The 20,471-nt window shown below is 42.7% G+C and overlaps 1 long non-coding RNA gene across 1 annotated transcript; it reads left to right on the forward strand.

Annotated features, from left to right (window-relative positions):
* The first annotated feature begins 11,118 nt into the window (after nt 1–11,118).
* Nucleotides 11,119–12,128, forward strand: LOC121678524. The gene is made up of 3 exons (XR_006021258.1): nt 11,119–11,192; nt 11,268–11,342; nt 11,850–12,128. It is a non-coding gene; the product is annotated as an uncharacterized LOC121678524 (long non-coding RNA).
* Nucleotides 12,129–20,471: the final 8,343 nt, after the last annotated feature.

Below are 20,471 nucleotides of genomic sequence, written 5' to 3' on the forward strand. Positions count from 1 at the left end.
TTAATACAACTATGCGCACCAGCACCGAACCCTTTCACCGCCACCTTGTTTTTTATATACTATTCAGTTCTTTTTTTGTTGCCGTCTGTTCAATAAGGCATCCAGTGTGGTTTTGGGTATTTTTGGTGAGTCTAGAGCTTTCCCTAGAGACGTGAAATATTCATATTTTACCCTGTCTATGGTGCATGTGCTTTTGTTTTGGAGCCAAAGGACTAGCAACAGGCAAAGTCAATCTCCAAAGAGCCATATCTACTGATCAGGTAATGTTTCACAATACTCGTGTGATGTTTCCAGGTCGACGAGACTTAAAGCTGCAGTTGGCAAGTCTGACAGATTGAGGGGACTTAGCCAAAATTTTGAATGTTTACAACTCTCATGCCCCTCCCCCACTACCACCGAGCACCCTCTCATCGTGTTTGTGCTTGTCAGTACACACCAGACTGCACCAGACTGTGATTGGTCTGATTGGACCAGAAGAACCGGGAGCTGTGTACTTTTGCAAAACAAATAAAAGGTGGAGGTACAGTAGAAGTGCGTTTTCTTTTTCTAAAACTGGCTGATTTATGTTGTTCTGTCGGAGCATAGTGTCGGTTTCAGTGAATATGATCATAAAAATCTTACCAACTGCAGCTTTAAAGGTGCTCTAAGCGATGCCACACATTTTTTTAGGCTAAAACATTTTATGTCACTTACTGCAAACATCACCTAGCCAACCGCTAGCTGCCTGTGTCCTGAATACACTGTAAAAAACCTTGATCTCTGTGGACAGCCGAGGCTCCAAAAACGGCAACAAAAACAACCTGGCCAAACCTAGCCCATAAAAACATAACAAACTGTTCCAGCAAATTACAGACGAGATGCGCATTTAGGAGAGTTTCAATTGCACGGAGAGCAGCACGGGAGGGAGGTGGAGGAAGTAGCGAGCTAGCTCTCTGTTTTGTTTGAAAGTCAACAGAAATGACGTTACCCAGCATCGCTTAGAGCACCTTTAAAGGAGAAATCTGGCGAGTTTTCACATAGATCTCTGTTTCTCGAGGTTACCGAGTACTGTTGGTACGAAACAAAATGAAAATAATCGGTTTTACCTAGCTCAAGTTGTTACAGCCAACCAGTGGCGGTTCTAGGATTTTTCTGAGACAGGGGCCACAAAGGGGCCACATCATACACTGAGGGGCCAAGAACCGGTCAACATCCATACACAGAAAATCCCTTGTTCAGTAAGGCAGAGGCACGTAGTCTACGTGATATGCAGGACTATACGCAGTATACCCAAAGTCCTTTTAGGCAAGTCCCTTCATATTGCAACTTTTTTGGGCACTCATCGGGCATCCTATTCGGCAGAAATGTGCGTGCGCAAGGCTTCACGACACCAATCTTGCTCCAGCGGCAAGTTCACAACACACCATATGATTGTCTCAATGTATTCACATCACACCACATGATTGGCTCAATGTATTCACATGTCGACGTTTTGCAGAGGAAGGGGTGGGATATGTGTAGACAGCGTTACAAACTAGCCCCTATGCATTTCTATGGAGGATTTTTTGAGTGCTGTGTCTCCTCATTAGAAGTCTCTGGTATACCCACTTAAAAAGCATCACCATCTCAGTATACCCACTTAAAACAGACAAGGATAGGTATTAATATTTGCACTTCAGTGGAAATACATTGATATTTTAAACAGAAATCATACATCATCATACACACATTTTTCGTTCAATTAAACAAGTTTTACTTTAACTCTTTCCCCTTTTGTTGAAAAGAAAAACCACTTTCACTGCCAGTTTGTGTACATTAAAACAAACACACACACACACAGAGCATGTGAGCAACAACTACATCATATTTACACAATTTTTTCAACAACTATTTTTACAATGGTCTGATTTGGAATGGTCTTTGAAGCCACCGTCTTGCTTCCAGTTAGAAAAGCCTGATTCTGCTTTGAAGACTGACGATGGGTCATTTGAAAGCGAAAAAACTACGGAAGGGGTAGCAAAACACTAAAGATGGAATATTCCTACCATTTGAAGTCTTTGTATCAGAAGTCATTGAGTGGCCTCTTCCTATTTCCGTGCTGCATCTTGCGGAATACCAGTTTAGGAGAGGTTGCACAGAACCATCTGCTCTAGAATGGGAAATGACTGGAGAGAAGAAAATGAAACAAGTTTGAGTAACTTAATTGTTATTAACTTTCATAACCCACTGTCAACCTGGCGTTTCTAAAATGAATGACAAAATATGCTCACTATAGTGGCAATAGGAAATAGCATCATACCATTAGGAGCAGCTATGCTTGGTGACTGGTGGTTCTGAAGACTGTGGGTTGAAGTCACCAGCTCCTGCGCCATCCCAGTACAGTGTACCTACCTAATTAGGTACAGTGGTACAACCTGTGTAACAACATGTACTATCAGGTACTATCATTGTACTTCCATTATGTATTTGTGGGTACAGTACCTACATATAGTTGTTACATTGTAATACTGAGTGCTTTTACAAAACTTTGCCAATTTGCCTAAATTTTCATCAGAGGCAAAGAGCTGACCTGAGACCTGCTGGATGGGGTAAATCTGGTCATGATAGATTAGATATACAAACCATTCTTAGCTCCAGTCAAGGCCTCATTGTCTTCAGTGTACATGTAACAGCTGTACAACCTTGTTACTCTTTGATACAGTGGAATAAACCTATTAAGTGTACCAGTTAATTACTTACATGTACATATGACATGTATGTTGTGTCTTCGATGTCTTGGAACAGGTCTACTAATTCACTACATAGTACATAAATCAACTGTGTTGGTACACACTTATTGCTCTTTGATACATGCACTGTGTGGTGTAACAGCAGACACGTTTCAACACATCAATTACAGGATGCATGACATCATTGACAGGATGTATATAATATGTACATGTAAGTACTTAACTGGTACACTTTACTTTAATGGGTTTATTCCACTATATCAAAGAGTAATAAATGTGTACCAACACAGTTGATATGTACTACAGTATGTAGGGTAATGGCAGACATGTTCCAAGACACCAATGACACAACACAATATGTACTGTACATGTAAGTACTCATTTTAATGGGTTTGTGCCACTGTATCAAAGAGTAATACATGTGTACCAACACAGTTGATACATGTGCTACGTAGGGTAATGGCAGACATGTTCCAAGACACCAATGACACAACATACATGTACTGTAAGTACTTAACTGGTACACTTAATTTTAATGGGTTTATGCCACTGTATCAAAGAGCAATAAGTGTGTACCAACACAGTTGATATACTGTACTATGTAGTGAATTAGTAGACCTGTTCCAAGACATCAAAGACACAACATACATGTTATATGTACATGCAAGTAATTAACTGGTACACTTAATAGGTTTATTCCACTGTATCAAAGAGTAACAAGGTTGTAGCAGCACAGCTGTTACATGTACACTGAAGACAATGAGGCTTTGACATGGAGCTAAGAATGGTTTGTATATCAAATCTATCATGACCAGATTTACCCCATCCAGCAGGTCTCAGGTCAGCTCTTTGCCTCTGATGAAAATTTAGGCAAATTGGCAAAGTTTTGTAAAAGCACTCAGTATTACAATGTAACAACTATATGTAGGTACTGTATTCACAAATACATAATGTAAGTACAATGATAGTACCTGATAGTACATGTTGTTACACAGGTTGTACCACTGTACCTAATTAGCTAGGTACACTGTAACAGCGACACATTAAAATAAATAGTTTTCGTTTTTTTCTTACTGACAGTACTCAGTGACCTCGAGAAACTGAGATCTATGTGAAAACTCGCCGGATTTCTCCAATAAATTGCAAGGCTGGTTCTCCATTTCCTTGTCGCTTCCATGTATGCTCTATGGCTATGCTGGGTGAACGATTCCCCTATTACCAGTTTGTTTACCATCAAAATGGTTTGTAAGCTATATTAAGGTAAAGAAAAAACTTGCATAGTACTTCTTTAATACCTGTAAAAGCTATACAAACAGCCACTCATACAATCATATCTCAGCTTGCTATACAGCTAACCAGAAATTACTCCAGCATTTTAGTTCCCATATCTGTGCACATTTATGCTAATGGTTTCTTTTAACTGCAGATCTCATGTTGGCACTGAATCTGTCAGTGTCCTTCCTCCTCCCCCCAATATGTCACTTTTAACTTGTTCATCATTTTTAATACCAGGACCCAAACATGCCCCTTGTATTTATTCTGCAGTAAATCATGAGGTCAGTGTTCATTCTATTTGGTATTTGGGACAATGTGTACATAAAACACATTGTCTGTTCATCTTCTCTTCTACATGTATATGCAACAAATGCTGCCACATACAGTTTTAATTAGTATTATTAGTATATTTTTTGGATAGGGCATGTAGAACCATGTCTGGCATGCACATTATTTGTCAGAAGCTTTATTGGTGTCATAAAACAATGCATAGTTGAATGGAACTTGTTATGACAATGGCATAATTTAGATATATCTTTTTTGACATTAAAAACTGCTGAACTGCATTCTAATGCAAGAGAGGAGATAGATAAGTCCCCAGTGTTAACCTGTCATATACGCAAGAATAAATCTAAAGCACGCCGAGAGTCACAACTTTTCCCGACTCCCACTAGCGATGGTGTCTGCCGGATGGATGGCACGGGATAGGGAGATGGTGTTGCCACCGTGAGCGAGGACATGTGGGTCAGGGGTGAAGGGTGAGGGCCTGGCATGCTACAGATTGTGGCCAGAAGCAGAGGTGGACTGCTGTGATGAATGCCTCCTTCTCTTCATTTGCTCCAGTGAGATGATTATTAAGGGGCAACAGGGACCAGCTCAAAGTCAACATCAGCGACTAGCTGCCCGCTGGTGCACTGCGTGGTCGTGAGAGATGTGAAGATATAATACACAAGACAGTGGCCATGAGGGGGGTGTCCCTGGTGTAGCCTACACTCAGGTATTTTTTACGATGTTTATGAAGGTGTGCTGGAGCTAAATAGTAAGCCTCCCAAATCAGATCAAAATCAGGATAAAATAAATGTGCCCTTTGGACACAATTACTAGATGGCTTTTAATTGTCTCAACAGTTTAATTTAAATTTTTAATTTTCCAACAGAGTCATAGCCTGGCGGGCCATCCTATATCATTGAAATGTATAGTCTGGAATCGAACCATTCACCTCGCTTAATCCAAGGGGCGGGCAGAGAATTGTCTTTCAAACTGCCTAGGCATGCAATAGGCCAGCGCTACGACCATATCCGTATCCGGTCGGCAAAACGGCAAATACATCCTTCTTCGAAAGGAATGACTTAAGTGTATTGTGTTGCTCAACTTTCAAAGAAAAGCACAAGTCCAACTCCTCCAAAGTTGACGCCAACGCCGATTCAAACAACCGCTCTTCGTTCGCCATAGCCACCTTCCTTGTTGTTCACCGTCGCAGGACTGTCGTTATCCTGTTAATCCCGCCTTAAGACTCTCTAACAAAATAGAGCGCTGTGATTGGATGAAGTCCACGGCGTCAGCCAATAGAAATCCCTATGGTTTGATACTAGATGTACAGGCTGAGCAAATTAATTTGCCGCCGCTAGGGTGCGTCTAGATTTCTAGGCTAACAGACTAACAGATTTCTAGGCTAACAGACTAACAGACAAACAGTCAGGCTTTAGATGTGTGGAACGGTACTCAAAACATAACCAAGAATAGAACTTTATATGGATACAAAAGCAAACAGTGCTTGTGTACTGGCTAAATTTAATGTGTGTAGTATGCTGCACATGAACACTGATTCAGCAGTTGGTTTACTGTAAAGATATTACAGACCCCACTCTTGTAGCAAAGAAAGTAACGCACATGTGGTAATGTCATTAGATGTTTCAATTACTGATGTACTTTAGCTTGGGAGAAGCCAGACCTTTGGCAAATTTGAAATTTGTCTGGTGCTAACCACCATTGAGTGACATCAACCACCAAGTCTGGGCGACTGTTATTATGATAAATTGATAATACCACCAAATATCAACAATAGTCATAATTGATCAACAAATGACTATTCATTTTGATACTGAATGTATGTGCTACATTGCTGACCTGTTAAACTGTATTCAATGCAAACAAAATTCCATGACATCTCCTATGACTTATGTCAGGTATAGACTGCAGCTGGAGTGATTGGGTTTGTCTGCCGTCTTTTCTAACTCCCGGCTGACACTGACAGATTGCGTAAGATCACGTTGAATGCACCTATTTGCACCTAAGTCTGTGTTTATGAGTAGATCAGTATGATTACACATATAACTGTCGTTGTGTAAAATTGACCTATGCTGACCTCGCTAGTGCCACTGGTTCCAGTTTTTTTAAATGAATGCCCAGATATCTGCCTGGAAACCATGGTCTTAGCCATTGACAGAACTGTTTGTAGAATGTGAAGGATATCTAATTGGCAAAACAAGTGTATACAAATTACTACTACTTAGGGTGGGAGACACCTCAGATGTTTCGCTTGATGAGCTTGTACTTTGATCTTTGGTCTGAAATGGTGGCTACAGATAGTAAACAAGCAAGAAAAACAAATTCTCTTGTGTTGCCCCTTCACAATGAGAGTGTTTGTAAAAACAACATTTGATTAAATAGACAGATGAATCTACATTTCGAATTCACCTTCAGTTCCTGGACATTGTTAAATAACATGTCTAGATTTACTTGAAGATTTTTAACCCAGTTTTCTCTCAACCGCATATCTCCACAGTGACAGGCACCGGCTATTGAGCCTTCCTTTTTCATGATGATAAATTGAATATAGCACATAGCTGTAAAAGCCTGATGGCAGGCACTCTTGGATGTTCAGATTAAGCCTAATTATCTTCTCAGTCAGAGACTTTGAGGTCCATCAGGAGGCCACTGGATGGTGGCAGTCAAAGGCCACCATTAGATTGAGGATTGATAATTGCAACTGCTGTGCGACTAATGGACTTTTTTTTCTTAGGGGGTGTGGTGCTTGTGTGTAGGGGGTAAATGGCAGTATGATTTCTTATTCCAAAGAGAACAGTAATGTGTCCTTAGTTCAGCCAGAACATAATTTGCTTTCTACATGAGCAAGTCCTGAGCAAAGACTTACTCCCAACATAATAAAGAGCTAAAACTACATTCATTTATTCCGGTATGCTTTAGATGAACTTGGGAGTTAATACATTTGATCACCTTGATGCAATAGATACAATATCTAAGGACTCCATAAATTACCAATGTCATCAATTATTTATGCAATAATAGGGTAGGATTTGGAGTAGAAAAGGATTTGTAAAGATTTGTAGTACATCACACAGCTTTGATAGTAACTGTAATGAACAACATTTAGTATTTTACAACACTTGTAATGCGCTTGCACAGACATTTGTTCTTCAGTGTTATTGTAAAAGCACCACATTTCACTTTGTTGTATTTAGCAAATGCTTTGACAGTCAGAAATGAGTGTGAAAAAGCATTCACACTTTTAGTGGAGGCCAAGCTATTGTTCTTAGAAAGGGCAGCATCAATCCACTTTGCCCCTAAGTACTTGCTGAAGTACAGTATATCACATATTTATCCTAGTTGTTTCCTTTACTGTCAATCAACTAACGACCGTCTATGTCTGAACTTGTGCTTAAATTTGCTCTTGACATTTTTCCAACAGTCATGACACGGCTTCACAATTATCCTCTGGCCATCGGTGGTGGGGAGACAAAAGGTTAGTTGTGAGTTATTTTATCACTTTGGCAATTAGATGGTGTTCCAGTGGCGGGGCCAACCTCACTGGAGCCTGTGGAAATGCCATCTGTCATTAGGGCCCGCTTCATGAAACGCAGCTCTATGCTTCGGCTCAACAATTTTCTTTGGAGAGTCTCAGAGATCGTTTAAGTTGAATGGATTCTGGCGAAAACAATAAATTATTTGCTCTGAAAAATGATTTACCAATAGCTGAGGGCTCCACGCACTGCAGAGTGTGGAGACACTCACTCATCAAGTTTCTAAAAATAGCCCACAACAGAAATGCAAAAAAATTGTTTGTTTTTGAGGCTGGTCCTTTTCCTTTTTTATGAGAAGCCACCATGTATTTGATATAACAGTAAGTTTTGTAAATATGATGTATTGTTAAAGATAACAAATAAAATAAAATAAAACAATTACCTCTAAAGAATGTAATTCTGTCAGTCTACAGTTTTTGTTTGTTTGTTTGTTTTGTTTTTTCAACTAATAAGCCAGTCTTCATGTCTTTTATAACACAGCATAACATCTATTCTGTCTAGCATACCATTTAGTTGTCACTAGTATATCAATTACTTGTATCTGTTTATACTGTATCCTCGCTTTCTGGGCTTTTTGCCAATAAGCTGTTCATATCCTCTTAGTTGTCATTGGTCAGATGTCCTTTGGGTGGTGGACCATTTCTTAATACTCACAATAAACCATGCTGTGTGGAAAAGTCTGTGATAGAAGGTCTTGACACACATACGACTATGCACCAAAAACTGACACAGAGCAAAGCCTATTGTTCCACTCTAAAGGGATGATAGCTATTTTTAGCACTCTCACGGTTCTCTCACTCATCAGATGAAGTTGTTATTTATTATGTCAATGCTTGCTTATTGATGCAAGTTTAAGCTTTGGAATCTGAATAGACAGACAACTGATACACTCTCATTTGTGCACACTGCAGTGTGCCTCCTGCGACCCAACTGGCCAACTCAAGCGACTGGCATTAGTCACTTTGATATTCATATCCTCCACTCGATGCCACATTAAGTCAGGGCTTCGGATTTGTATGCAAGAGATTCAGAGGTGTTTGTGCATGTTATATAATTGCTCTGATCTCTGACCCTCACAGGCTGGTCCTATCAAGGTCATCTGGTCTTAGCCTGTGCTGTTGACTCCCTCTCAGTCAGACCAGATGGTCTCCTCGGCTCATAATACTTTCCGACGTAAAACCACTTTGAAGGTGGGAGAATTGGAGATAGCATTCAGATGATAACTGCTCTGCCCTGTGGACTGTTAGATTAAAGAAAAAATAAAAACTGCAAGCAGGAACAAATGTTACTAAGCCTCATACGTTTCATTTAGTGATCAAAGCAGTGTCTTAGAGTTAAGTCAAATCTATCCTCGGCTTTCAACCCCAAAATGAATGTTATAGCTTCTCTCTTCAACTTTTCCTATATTGAGGGAATGGGTGTTTCAATTAGATGACTTTCCTTGGTTCCCCTGCATGAGGTTGCACTGGAGATACCATATGACAGACTGCACAATAAGAATCTAAACAAATAATGTTATAATCATATAGCATTAGAAGTGCTTTCTGTTGCCCTTCTTGACAACAATTGATGATGCCTCTCATCAGGTTTGATATCCATTCGCATTGGTAATAATTATGCTCGTAAACATGTTAGTTTTTGAAAAATGAATCACAAATCCAGCCTAGGCATATTTCCCTGATGGAGATTGTCATCAGTGCCATTTTAGCAGATGAGACAGTTGTCTTTGTCATGCTGAGCCTGTTACTGGAGTCATTATATATGCCATACCAAGTGACATTTGGCGTAGTCCCTGCTCCTTGCAAATGTGACAGAATTTGAAGCAGGCTGACAAGGCTCACTAACATTCTAAGGCAAACCCACATCTGTCCCTGTGGAAAAGGTGATATTTAATTTCAGAATCTCCCATAATTCTACCACTGGGAGATATCGTTGTCTTTTTCATTTTGTTTTGACTCAATAATATTAACCGTAAAACACACACATACAGCAGGAGAAAGAGATGGACTGAGAAAGAGACACATTTCATTCATAATATTTTCATCATCAAATATGTTATCTGTATTTTCTGTCTGTATAAACATGTGTTCCAGACACTGAAATAACATGTTAGCAGGTGTTAAGTAAGGCTTTAATTACTTTCTTCTGTTTCCCAACAGCTGTATAGGCCATTGCATCATACATGATCTTGCAGAATGCAACCATCAAGAAATGTGAGTTTAACCTCTAAAAAGTGCTAGGATTGAAACAATGTAGCACAGTGGAATGGAACTTCTGGTTAAATAATTTTGTTTGATGGTGGACCTATTGATAGTGTAGCAGGATACACCTCCCTCTGGTGGTGTTTTCCTAATATTATCCGTTGGATGGACAGGTGGGTAATTATAGGCCCAGTGCTATTTAAGGAAGTCAGCCCCCCTGATTGTATGTCTTCCACCTTTCCCTGGAGGAGGGACTTCCTGGTCAGTGTTGTTGGACGTGGGTCGCGTGTGTGTACCATAGGGAGGGAAAGTGAAAACCAGCGCCCCAAGTGGTTGCGTTCCTATCGAAGAGCAGCTCCAATGTTAAGTCCCATATAAAAAAAATATTGTGAAGCCAAATCAGCGATGTTATCCACCAAAAATATTTTTCAGTGTCTATACAGTAATAATATTCTAACTGTGAAAATGTCAGACCCTATTTTGCCTTATTTAAGAAAATCGAAATTGCTCCTTTTGTTTCATAAACGAACTACAAAAGAAGTCACGTGACTTTACCCTTCAACGTTACTCATGGTAGCATGGTTTGTTTATTAGCCTGGTTAGCATTGAAACTTAACACTTACAGCTAGCTCTTCATGTGAGTAGAAGCACAACATCAGTTGTCCTGACATAAAGGTTAGCACCACGCGGTTTACATCACATTCCGTTATTACAAAAATATGTTAAGCCAGTTAAGCAAATTGCGTATTGATCAGTTAGAGATTAAGCGCCCACATGCAGCTGTAGTTCCTTATCACCGTGTTACGACAAAAACTCAAAACAATTCAACTGATCCTTAAAATAAGGTATGACTACTTGAAGCAATAGAGGTGACCCCAGTGCCTAACATATGGAAGGCATTTAATTAAGATCCCAATGTGCACCGAGATATATTTTTTCTAACAAAAAAACCCATCCACTCCGCTAAACTCTGGGAACGCAACCACTAGATGGCGATGAGATTACTTTCCCTCCCTATTACTGCCAGCAGGTAAGCGATTGGTGTTCTCTCGCGTATGCCTGTCTACGCGGAGCCGTGACTGTTTGTGTGTTTGTTATTGTTAGCAGCTCCATTGTGCTTTAACCCGGTGTGGATTCGTAGTGAATGTTGCCATCCGGATTTGGGTGTGAGAACCTTATCGGCTCAGGTAGGCTACCTCTGTATGGTATTTCTATCTCTTCCTTTGCCCAATTAGCTATCCTGATCCCTCTGTCTTATTTAGCTTGTCGTGAGCAGTGTTAGCCGCACAGGCGTTATCTCGGCACCGGTAGTGGGAGACGGAACCATCAGCCAATCGGTACGTAAACGGAAAGTTTGTATTGTGTCTATTTTTAGAACAAACAATATTGTAACTGTAGCTTTTACTACATCTACAGATTGGCAGAAGCATCGGCGGTGTTCGTGCTGGCCTTTGGCCTGTTTCCGCAACAGATGAGTCTGCTGCTTTGTCTCCACTGTTTGTTTATTTAATTGATGTTCATTTAACTTCCGAGGAGGCCTGTCAGTCTGACGACCATTCGCCGCCTCTTCATCTGTATCTCCTCGCAGTGCATGACCGGGCTTGTGTTTGTAACGTTGGGTTCTCGGCTCTGTTAATAGCCTAACGATTATCGTGGTGCGTGATCGGTGCATGTCTATGCATGTATGCATGTGGAGTGTTAACTGGGCCCTGGTTAGTGCGAGTCCTGTGTGAGTTTGTGCATGCGTGTGTGTGTACTGGTGCATGCTGGTGTATGTGGTGAATGTGCTTGTCTGTGCTAGTGTATGTGTGTGTGCGTGCATGCTAATTTACTTCTTTTCTCAGTTGTCCACCTAGCCTAGGATATCGCGCTGCAAAGAGGGGAGATATTGTCGGCCGCCCTATTTAAGCTAAGTCCTGTTCTGATGCACCAAAACCACTAAACCGGTGTACCTGTCCTGTAAGCTGTGCATTGTGGACTCTCTCTCTCTCTCTCTCTCTCTCTCTCTCTCGACAGGAGCTGTGAGCCCAAGTGGTTGCGTGGGGGCCCCAAGGTGTTTGTCTTTTGGATTGAAGTAATCACGTGTGGTGTGGATTTTCGGGACCTTCTCTCCTCTGATAACCCCTCGCACCCCGGTAGGCTTCAGCCCTGCTCCTAGCGCCTCTATCTGGTTTAGTGGGCCACTCGAGCCATACGGCGTGGTGCGCAGCCCAAAGGTCACTGTGTGGCTAATGAACATGGTCTTTGTTATGTGTTATGAGACGTGTGTTGCTTCATGCTATTGCTTTCTTGTCCTTACCAACTTTGTCCTCTGTTTTAGAAACAGTTTGTGTTCTTTGGGGTCTATGTGCATTTGTGTTTAATAGGGAGACAAGGCAGCAGCCTCATTACCAGGAATTCCAGAACCTCCCTCTAAGGTAGGGTGTATTTTGTTGTAGTTTTGTGATTTTGACTACTGTTATTATGGAAGAGGAGTTGCAGCAGCTCCGTGAGATGATGTCACAACTTAAGGCAGAAAATGAGCATCTGCGGCAAGAATGAGCCGATCAAGCAGGCTCTAGCTCAGTTGCACCTGCACCTGCTCCAATTAATCAGGCCCCAGCATTAGGTACTAGTGCTGCAGTCACAGAACGGCTGGTTGTTATTCCCAGAGACAGGAAATGTTTAATGGGAAGACGGGTATAAGTATTGCCGAGTGGATTGAAGAGATACAGGCATGTATGCGGGCTCGCCACCTATCTGCAGCTGATCAGGCTTTCTTTATATTTGACCATTTGGAGGGAGAGGCAAAGGAAGAGATTAGATACCGGCCTAGTGCAGAACGAGGGGACGCTGTTAAAGTCCTTGGCATTTTGAAAGAGCTATATGGCCTGTCTCAGTCGTATGTTACTTTGCAACAAGCATTCTTTTCAAGGCAGCAACAGGAGGGGGAGACATTGCAAGAATTCTCATTGGCCTTAATGGCTTTAATGGAACAGGTAAGGCAGTGTGCTCCGGATGGTGTGCCTAATGCGGAGGTCCTACTTAGAGATCAGTTCATAGAACATGTGCTAGACAGTGCCTTACGCAGGGAGTTGAAACGGTTTGTACGCGGTGAACCCACTGCCACCATGTTGGAAGTGCGTGGGGAAGCTATGAGATGGGAAAGGGAAGGCTTTCCGGGAGGTGCTAGAGGACGTAGCTTCTCTCTCCCCTCTGCTTATGGTCTCCAGTTTGCAGTGCGTGGTACTTCTCGCCCCGCCTCTCCTGTTGCCCTCCAGGGCTCAGAGCTTGGGGAACTAAAGGCCCTGCTGAAGCGCCAGCAGGAGCAGCTTAACCAGCTCACATAGACTGTAGCTACCCTGCAGACATCGGTGTTGCACAGCCATCCTCCCCGCACAGCCATCCTCCCCGCCATAGCCCCCCTGTTTGCCGCAGGTGCCAGCAGCCAGGTCACTTTCCCAGGGATTGCGATGGGCAACGAGCCCCTCCTCGTAACCGCTTTCGTTCCCCCTCCGGCCTGCCTCCTAATGTGACCATGTCCCCCCACTCTGCCTGCCAGCCGGAAAACTAAATCCCATTGTGGCGTTGAGCCACAGTGCAGATGGGGTCTCTACTGGCTCTCAGGTTGTCTCTAAGTTAATGTCGTCTTGTCCCAATATTGATGTTTTGATTGGTGGGGTTATGGTCCAATGCCTGTTAGACACAGGATCTATGGTGTCTACAGTAGCAGAAAATTTCTTCCGTCAGCAGTTTGAACCATGGGGCCATGAGCGTCTACAGTCTTGCCATTGGCTACAGCTTCGGGCTGCCAATGGCCTTGCAATCCTGTACATTGGGTACTTGGAGCTTGATATTGCCCTGTGTGGCAAGACAATTCCGCGCTGCGGGATCTTGGTGGTAAAAGACCCTCCTGGTGCCTCACCCTCTGTCCCTGGAGTTCTGGGGATGAATGTCATTAGTCGATGCTATCATGAGCTTTTTGGTGTACTTGGCCCTTCTCTTTTTTTTTTTGTGATCAACTGTTTATTGAGTTATATAAATGGGGACGGGGGGGGGGGGGGGGGGGCAATACGGTTACATGAAATAATAAAATGATACATGACATATAAAAGCATACATTGTGTTAAAAAGAAGAGATTAAAAATGCAAAATGACAAAAATAGATATTTACAGAGAAAGAGAAAAGAAAGAACACTCAACAGCAACATGTATTTTATACAATGACGCAACTCATCACACAAGAGGTATGAGATCTTTGACCCTGCAAATTAATGCCTCCCATTTTTGTAAGGTGGATACCTTGGCCTTGTTTACGCGAGCAGTATGATATTCTAAATTGACAATATCATCTACATAACTTAGCCAAAAACGTTTGAATGGTATATGAGGGTTGATCCATAATTGTAAAACAACTTTTTTAGATGCTGTGAAACCTGCCATCAGCATTTTCTTTTGGATTATAGAATATTCAAGGTCCGAATCATCATTTAAAAGGCAAATGTGTGGTGTTCTGGGGATATTAAGATCCAGGAGCTTTGACATTTCCTCCACTACAAACATCCATAGCTCTGCAATTGTGGGACATTCCCAAAACATATGTAAAAATGTGCCAGGTAAGACATTACAAATGTTGCAAGTAGAGCTAGGAACACGTTTCATTTGAAATCTTCTGTGTGGGGTTGCATATGCTCTATGTATAGTTTTGTAGTGGATCAGATGGTGAGCTACATTTTTGGAACATTGAGATAAATTGAGCCAAATTGTTTCCCAGTCTAGGTCCTGATTGAATGCGGAGAGTTCCCTATCCCAAAGTCTCTCTATGGGCAGACATTTGGCAGAATTATCTAATAAGGCTGTGTAGATAAAAGAGACTCTGCCTTTCAAGCAGTTAGAAGGTTTAACCCATTCTAACATTGGATGGGATCTTGGTGGTCGGTCCCACGGTACCCCATATGCTCTGAGTGCAGAACGTAACTGAAGAAAGACAAAATATGACGAAACAGGTAAGTTGAATGAGTTTTGGAGATTCTGATATGAACGTAGCCCATTATCATCATATAAATCAGTGAATACATTTATGCCTTGGGAGGACCACAATGGATTTTGAAATGGCTTGCCACCTGTCAAGAGTTTAAAGTTGTGCCAGAGAGGTGTCTGTGCGCTGGCGGAGAGTTGAATATTCATGCATTTCCCTGCCTGTTTCCAAATATTCAAAGAGTGCGTAATTATACAACCCAACCTCAACTTCTGGTTGGTTCGACCAAGTCCAGTAAAAAGCAAATCCTGTAATCTATGAGGCTTCACCAAAGCCTCTTCAATAGATCTCCAAGGTACTTTCGACTCTGGGTCAATCCAAACATGTAAAGCTCTGATTTGAAATGCCCAATGATATAACTGGAAGTTTGGTAGGGCCAGGCCCCCGAGTAGTTTAGGACGCTGTAATGTAGTTAGCTTTATTCTTGGGCGTTTACCACTCCAAAGAAATGTAGAGATCGCAGAGTGAATGTCCTTGTAATAATTGGGAGGAGGAGATAAAGGGATCATAAAAAATAAAAAGTTTACTCTGGGTAGTATGTTCATTTTGACTATGTTCACTCTTCCTTGCAGAGACATTGGTAACTTATTCCATCTATGAATATCAGACTGGACAGTTTTCATGACCTTGACAAAGTTTTCCTTCACAATTTGTGTGATTGTAGGGCGAATTTGAATGCCTAAATAAGTGAAAGAATCCTTGATAGGGATGTATGGGGGTATATTAACAACCTTTGACATTTTGTTGAGGAGCATCAAAACAGACTTATCCCAATTGATCTTATAACCTGAGAGACGTCGAAAGTGATCGAACAACAGTAAAACTTGAGGGACTGAGGATTCCACCCTAGATAAAAACAGCAGGATATCATCAGCAAAAAGAGATACATGATGATCCTTGCCATATAGCCTCACAGGGACAATATGTCTACTTTGCCTAATCATTTGTGCTAAAGGCTCAACACAAAGACAGAAAAGGATAGGGGAAAGGGGACACCCTTGACGGGTACCCCTCTCTAATTTGAAAGGAGATGATATTTTAGAACCTGTCATTACACATGCTGTTGGTGAGTTATACAAAGTTTTAAGCATACCAATAAACTTAGGTCCAAAACCAAACTTATCTAGGACAGCCCACATATAATTCCATTCAAGCCTATCAAAAGCTTTCATAGCATCAAGTGAGAAAAGGGCAATAGGTTCAGGGAAGGAGTCAGCTGAGTTAATAATATGTAGGAGCCTACGTATATTGTCTGATGCCGTGCGCCCTCTAATAAAGCCTGTCTGATCGAAACTAATCAACTTGCTTACGTATTCTTCTAGTCTGTGTACAAGCACCTTGGCGAATATTTTGACATCGCAGCAAATCAAGGAGATGGGTCTAAAACTAGCACAATCAAGTGGGTCCTTTCCCTTCTTTAATAATAAAGAGATAAGGGCCACATTTTGATCTCTGTGGAATTGACCAGTCTCCAGGGCATAGTTAATTGAATTTAAGAGGAGAGGACCAACTACATCCCAAACAAGGAGGAGAAGCTCAGGTGGTAAACCATCCAATCCTGGTGATTTGCCTTTGTTAAGAGATCTAAGGGCAGTACTCAGTTCATCTAGAGTAAGTGGTGATTGTAATTGTTCTGCGTCCTCAGGAGAAAGTTTTGGTAAATTAAGATCATCAAAGAAAGATCCACTCTGCATGTGGTCCCAAGTAACTTCTGAGGCGTAGAGATCTGAATAGAAACGTCTGAAGACCTCATTAACAGCTATAGGGTCAGTGAGGGTCAAACCATTTGGGTCTCTGACTGCATATATATTTGCTTTTGATTCATTTTCCTTCAGTCTTAAGGCTAGAAGGTGGCTAGGTCTCTCTCCTTCAGCATAGTATCTTTGCCTAGTACGTTGCAGAGTGAATTCTGCCTTTCTGAGACTTAGCATTTTATACTCAGAACGCAATGCAGTGAGTGTATTGGCCCCACTATCAGTTGGATTTTGTCTTTGTTCTTGGTCAAGAGTTTTGATGTTAAGCTCCAATTCTTCAAATCTTTTGTTCCTAATTTTATTTAAATGGGATGAAAAAGAGATGCAAAAGCCCCTTAGAAAACATTTAGTGGTTTCCCATAGTATCTGTGGGTCATCACATTGGTCCTTATTTGTCTCAAGAAATTCATTCAGTTTTTGATGAATCTGAGTTTCAAATCTCTTATCTAACAATAAAGAATCATTAAAGCGCCATCTCGTGGCCTTTTTAGGGATATCTTTTAGGTGTATGGAACACAACACAGGTGCGTGGTCAGACAGTAGAATAGGCAAGATGTCCGGTTTGGCCAAGTGGACTAGAGATTGGCTCAGAAATATGTAATCAATTCGAGAAAATGATTTGTGCCTATTGGAAAAAAATGTATAATTTCTGTTACTTTCATTATGAAATCGCCATATATCAATGAGATTCAGGTCGGAAATAAAATTCTTAAGAGCTGGGGAAGAGTGTGAATCCATGGAAGAAGAGGTTCTGTCGATATCATTCAAGGCACAGTTAAAGTCGCCCCCAACAAGCAAATTAGAGTCTGGCATCCCTATAAATTTATCACGCAACAAGTGAAGGAAGTCTGGATCAAAGTTGTTAGGTGCATAAACTGATGCTACCACTAGTCTGGCTCGGCAAATAGTAACAACGGCTAAAGTAAAGCGACCATTGTCATCACTGAAAGTATGATGGACAGTCAGTGGAAGATGTCTCGCAGCCAAAATCAGTACTCCCTTTGTTTTGTTAGAAGCGCAAGAATGGGTTAGAATTTTGAAACGTCTGTTTTGAAATCGATGTACATCGCAGCTCTTTAAATGCGTCTCCTGAATGATGGCTAGTGAAACTTTTTTACGGTAGAGAAATTCTAGACACCTAGTTCTTTTGACAGGGGAATTCAAGCCATTTACATTCCATGTTATTACATAAAGGTCAGACATATGAGCGGGTCAAGAGAGATGAAGGCGTAAAGTAAAGTCGTGATCATAATCAGACTGACGAGCGTTGAGTGCAAAAACATATTTGTATTCACTTTACCTATCATGTATATTATCCACACAAAACAGTACCGTATGCCAAAAAAGAACCAGGAAGGGAAGAGGAAAACTATGTACACAAAACAATTGCAAGCCGCGAGGACGCCAAATGCTGGCCCTTCTCTTTTTGATTCTCCGTCTAGGATACAAGCCCCTGGTCCTGTCCTTGAGGCACTACAGCAGTGCCACCAATCTGCTATTCAAGGCCAGCGAGTGGACACTGGCATTGCTCGGGTTCGAGGTACACGGACCGTGCGTATACCTGGTGGCACCATGAAATTTGTGGCTAGCACTTGTCCTGAACAGCTCCCTGACCCAGCGGTATTTTTAGAACCACTAGAGTCTGGACTGCCAGCTGGTCTCCTAGCTTCACCATGTCTCATTCAGGTCCTTAAGGGCACCGCGTATATTCCAGTGGTTAATGTTGGCACGACGGATGTGTTACTTTACCCATGTGTTAGCCTTGGGTCATTGACTGGTGCTCAGGTCATTAGCTTACCCTCTGGTGTGACCTGAAGTGAGACACGCTACAGCTACCATCTCCTCGCAAGTAGCTACTAGCTCAGTGCAGGACAGGATTCAGACGTCAGACTTGGCAGCCTTGTCAGGACCAGAGCAGGTGGAAGTCAGGGAGTTACTTCAGCAATATGGTTCTGTTTTCTCGACCCATGAGAGTGACCTAGGTTGTACGAATCTCCTTTCGCATGACATCCCCCTGCTAGATGAGGTGCCCGTCCGGCAGATACAGACGAATTCCTCCGTCAGAATACGAGACGGTGAAAGCGCATATCAACCAGCTTTTAGAGGCTCAGGTGATCAGGGAGAGCTGTAGTCCCTACGCCTCCCCGATTGTATTGGCTGAGAAAAAAGATGGGACTCTTCGCATGTGCGTGGACTATCGCTTGCTCAACAGTAAGACAAGGAAGGATGCCTTCCCCCTCCCTCGCATTGAGGAAAGCCTTGACTCACTGTCTGGGGCATGCTGGTTCTCCACCTTGGATCTTGCCAGTGGTTATAACCAGGTTCCTGTTTCTGAGTAGGACAGGCCCAAGACAGCCTTTTGTACACCATTTGGCCTGTTTGAATGGAACAGGATGCCATTTGGGTTATGCAATGCCCCAAGCACCTTTCAGCGACTGATGCAGAGAATGTTCGGGGAACAGCAAGGTCAGTCGTTGCTCTTGTACTTGGACGACATCATCGTTTTCTCTGCCTCAGTCCCTCAACATCTGCAGCGCCTGGAAGTGGTCTTAAGTCGGCTCCACCAAGAAGGGTTGAAAGTGAAGTTAGAAAAGTGTGCTTTCTTTCAAAAAGAGGTTGGCTACTTAGGGCACATCATCTCAAGTCAGGGGGTGTCCACTGACCCAGCAAAGATTGCGGCGGTGGCTGAGTGGCAGAGGCCCCGTCATGTCAGAACTGCGATCCTTCTTAGGGTTTGCTAGTTATTATAGGCGTTTTGTGGAGGGTTTCGCCCACTTGGCCAGCCCTCTGCACAAGCTTGTGGCTGAATTGGTTGGCACCAAGTCCAAGCGGGGATCTGGACGGACAATGGTGGCCCCAGTGTGAGCAGAGCTTCGAGACCCTAAAAGCGAAATTGATTTCTGCTCCTGTACTAGCTTACGCTGATTTTTCTCGTCCCTTCATATTGGAGGTTGATGCCAGCTATAATGGCCTTGGAGCAGTCCTCTCCCAGGAGCAGGAGGATGGCATCAAGCCCGTTGCCTATGCCAGCAGAGGTCTACGGCCCACTGAGCGCAACATGACTAACTACAGTTCTATGGAACTGGAATTCCTTGCGCTCAAGTGAGCCATGACCGAAAAGTGCTGGGGCAGAGGTGTGTGGTCTTCACCAACAACAACCCGCTGAGTTATCTCCACTCTGCCAAACTGGGGGCTACTGAATAGCGTTGGGCGGCCCAACTTGCAGCGTTCAACTTTGAGATAAAGTATAGATCGGGCCGCAGTAATAAAAATGCTGATGCGTCACACCAGTAATTGTCTAGCCACAGCTTGGTAGAACAGGCTCTTCCGGGTACAGCTGTCCCTGCATCCCTTCAGCAAGCCTCTTGCGCGCTACCAGTGGTGTCTGCGTCTCAGACCTTCGTTCCTTGCAGGCGGCTGATCCCCTCCTGAGGGAGGTCTTGGGGTTCTGGGAGAAACGGGTACCGCCGGCCCCAGAGCAGAGACGAAAGGCCTCAAGAAAAGCAGCGGCGGTACTACGCCAGTGGGACCGCCTGGTAGAGAAGGAAGGGGTTCTCTACCGTCGAGTCTTCCGCCCTGATGGGGGAGAGGAAAACCTCCAGCTCCTCCTACCTTCAGTCCTCCAAAAGGACGTATTGACCCAACTACACCAGGAACATGGCCATCAGGGTATCGAGCGGACCACAGAGTTGGTA

Source organism: Alosa sapidissima, chromosome 12 (assembly GCF_018492685.1).
Source record: "Alosa sapidissima isolate fAloSap1 chromosome 12, fAloSap1.pri, whole genome shotgun sequence".
Lineage (NCBI taxonomy): Eukaryota > Metazoa > Chordata > Actinopteri > Clupeiformes > Clupeidae > Alosa > Alosa sapidissima.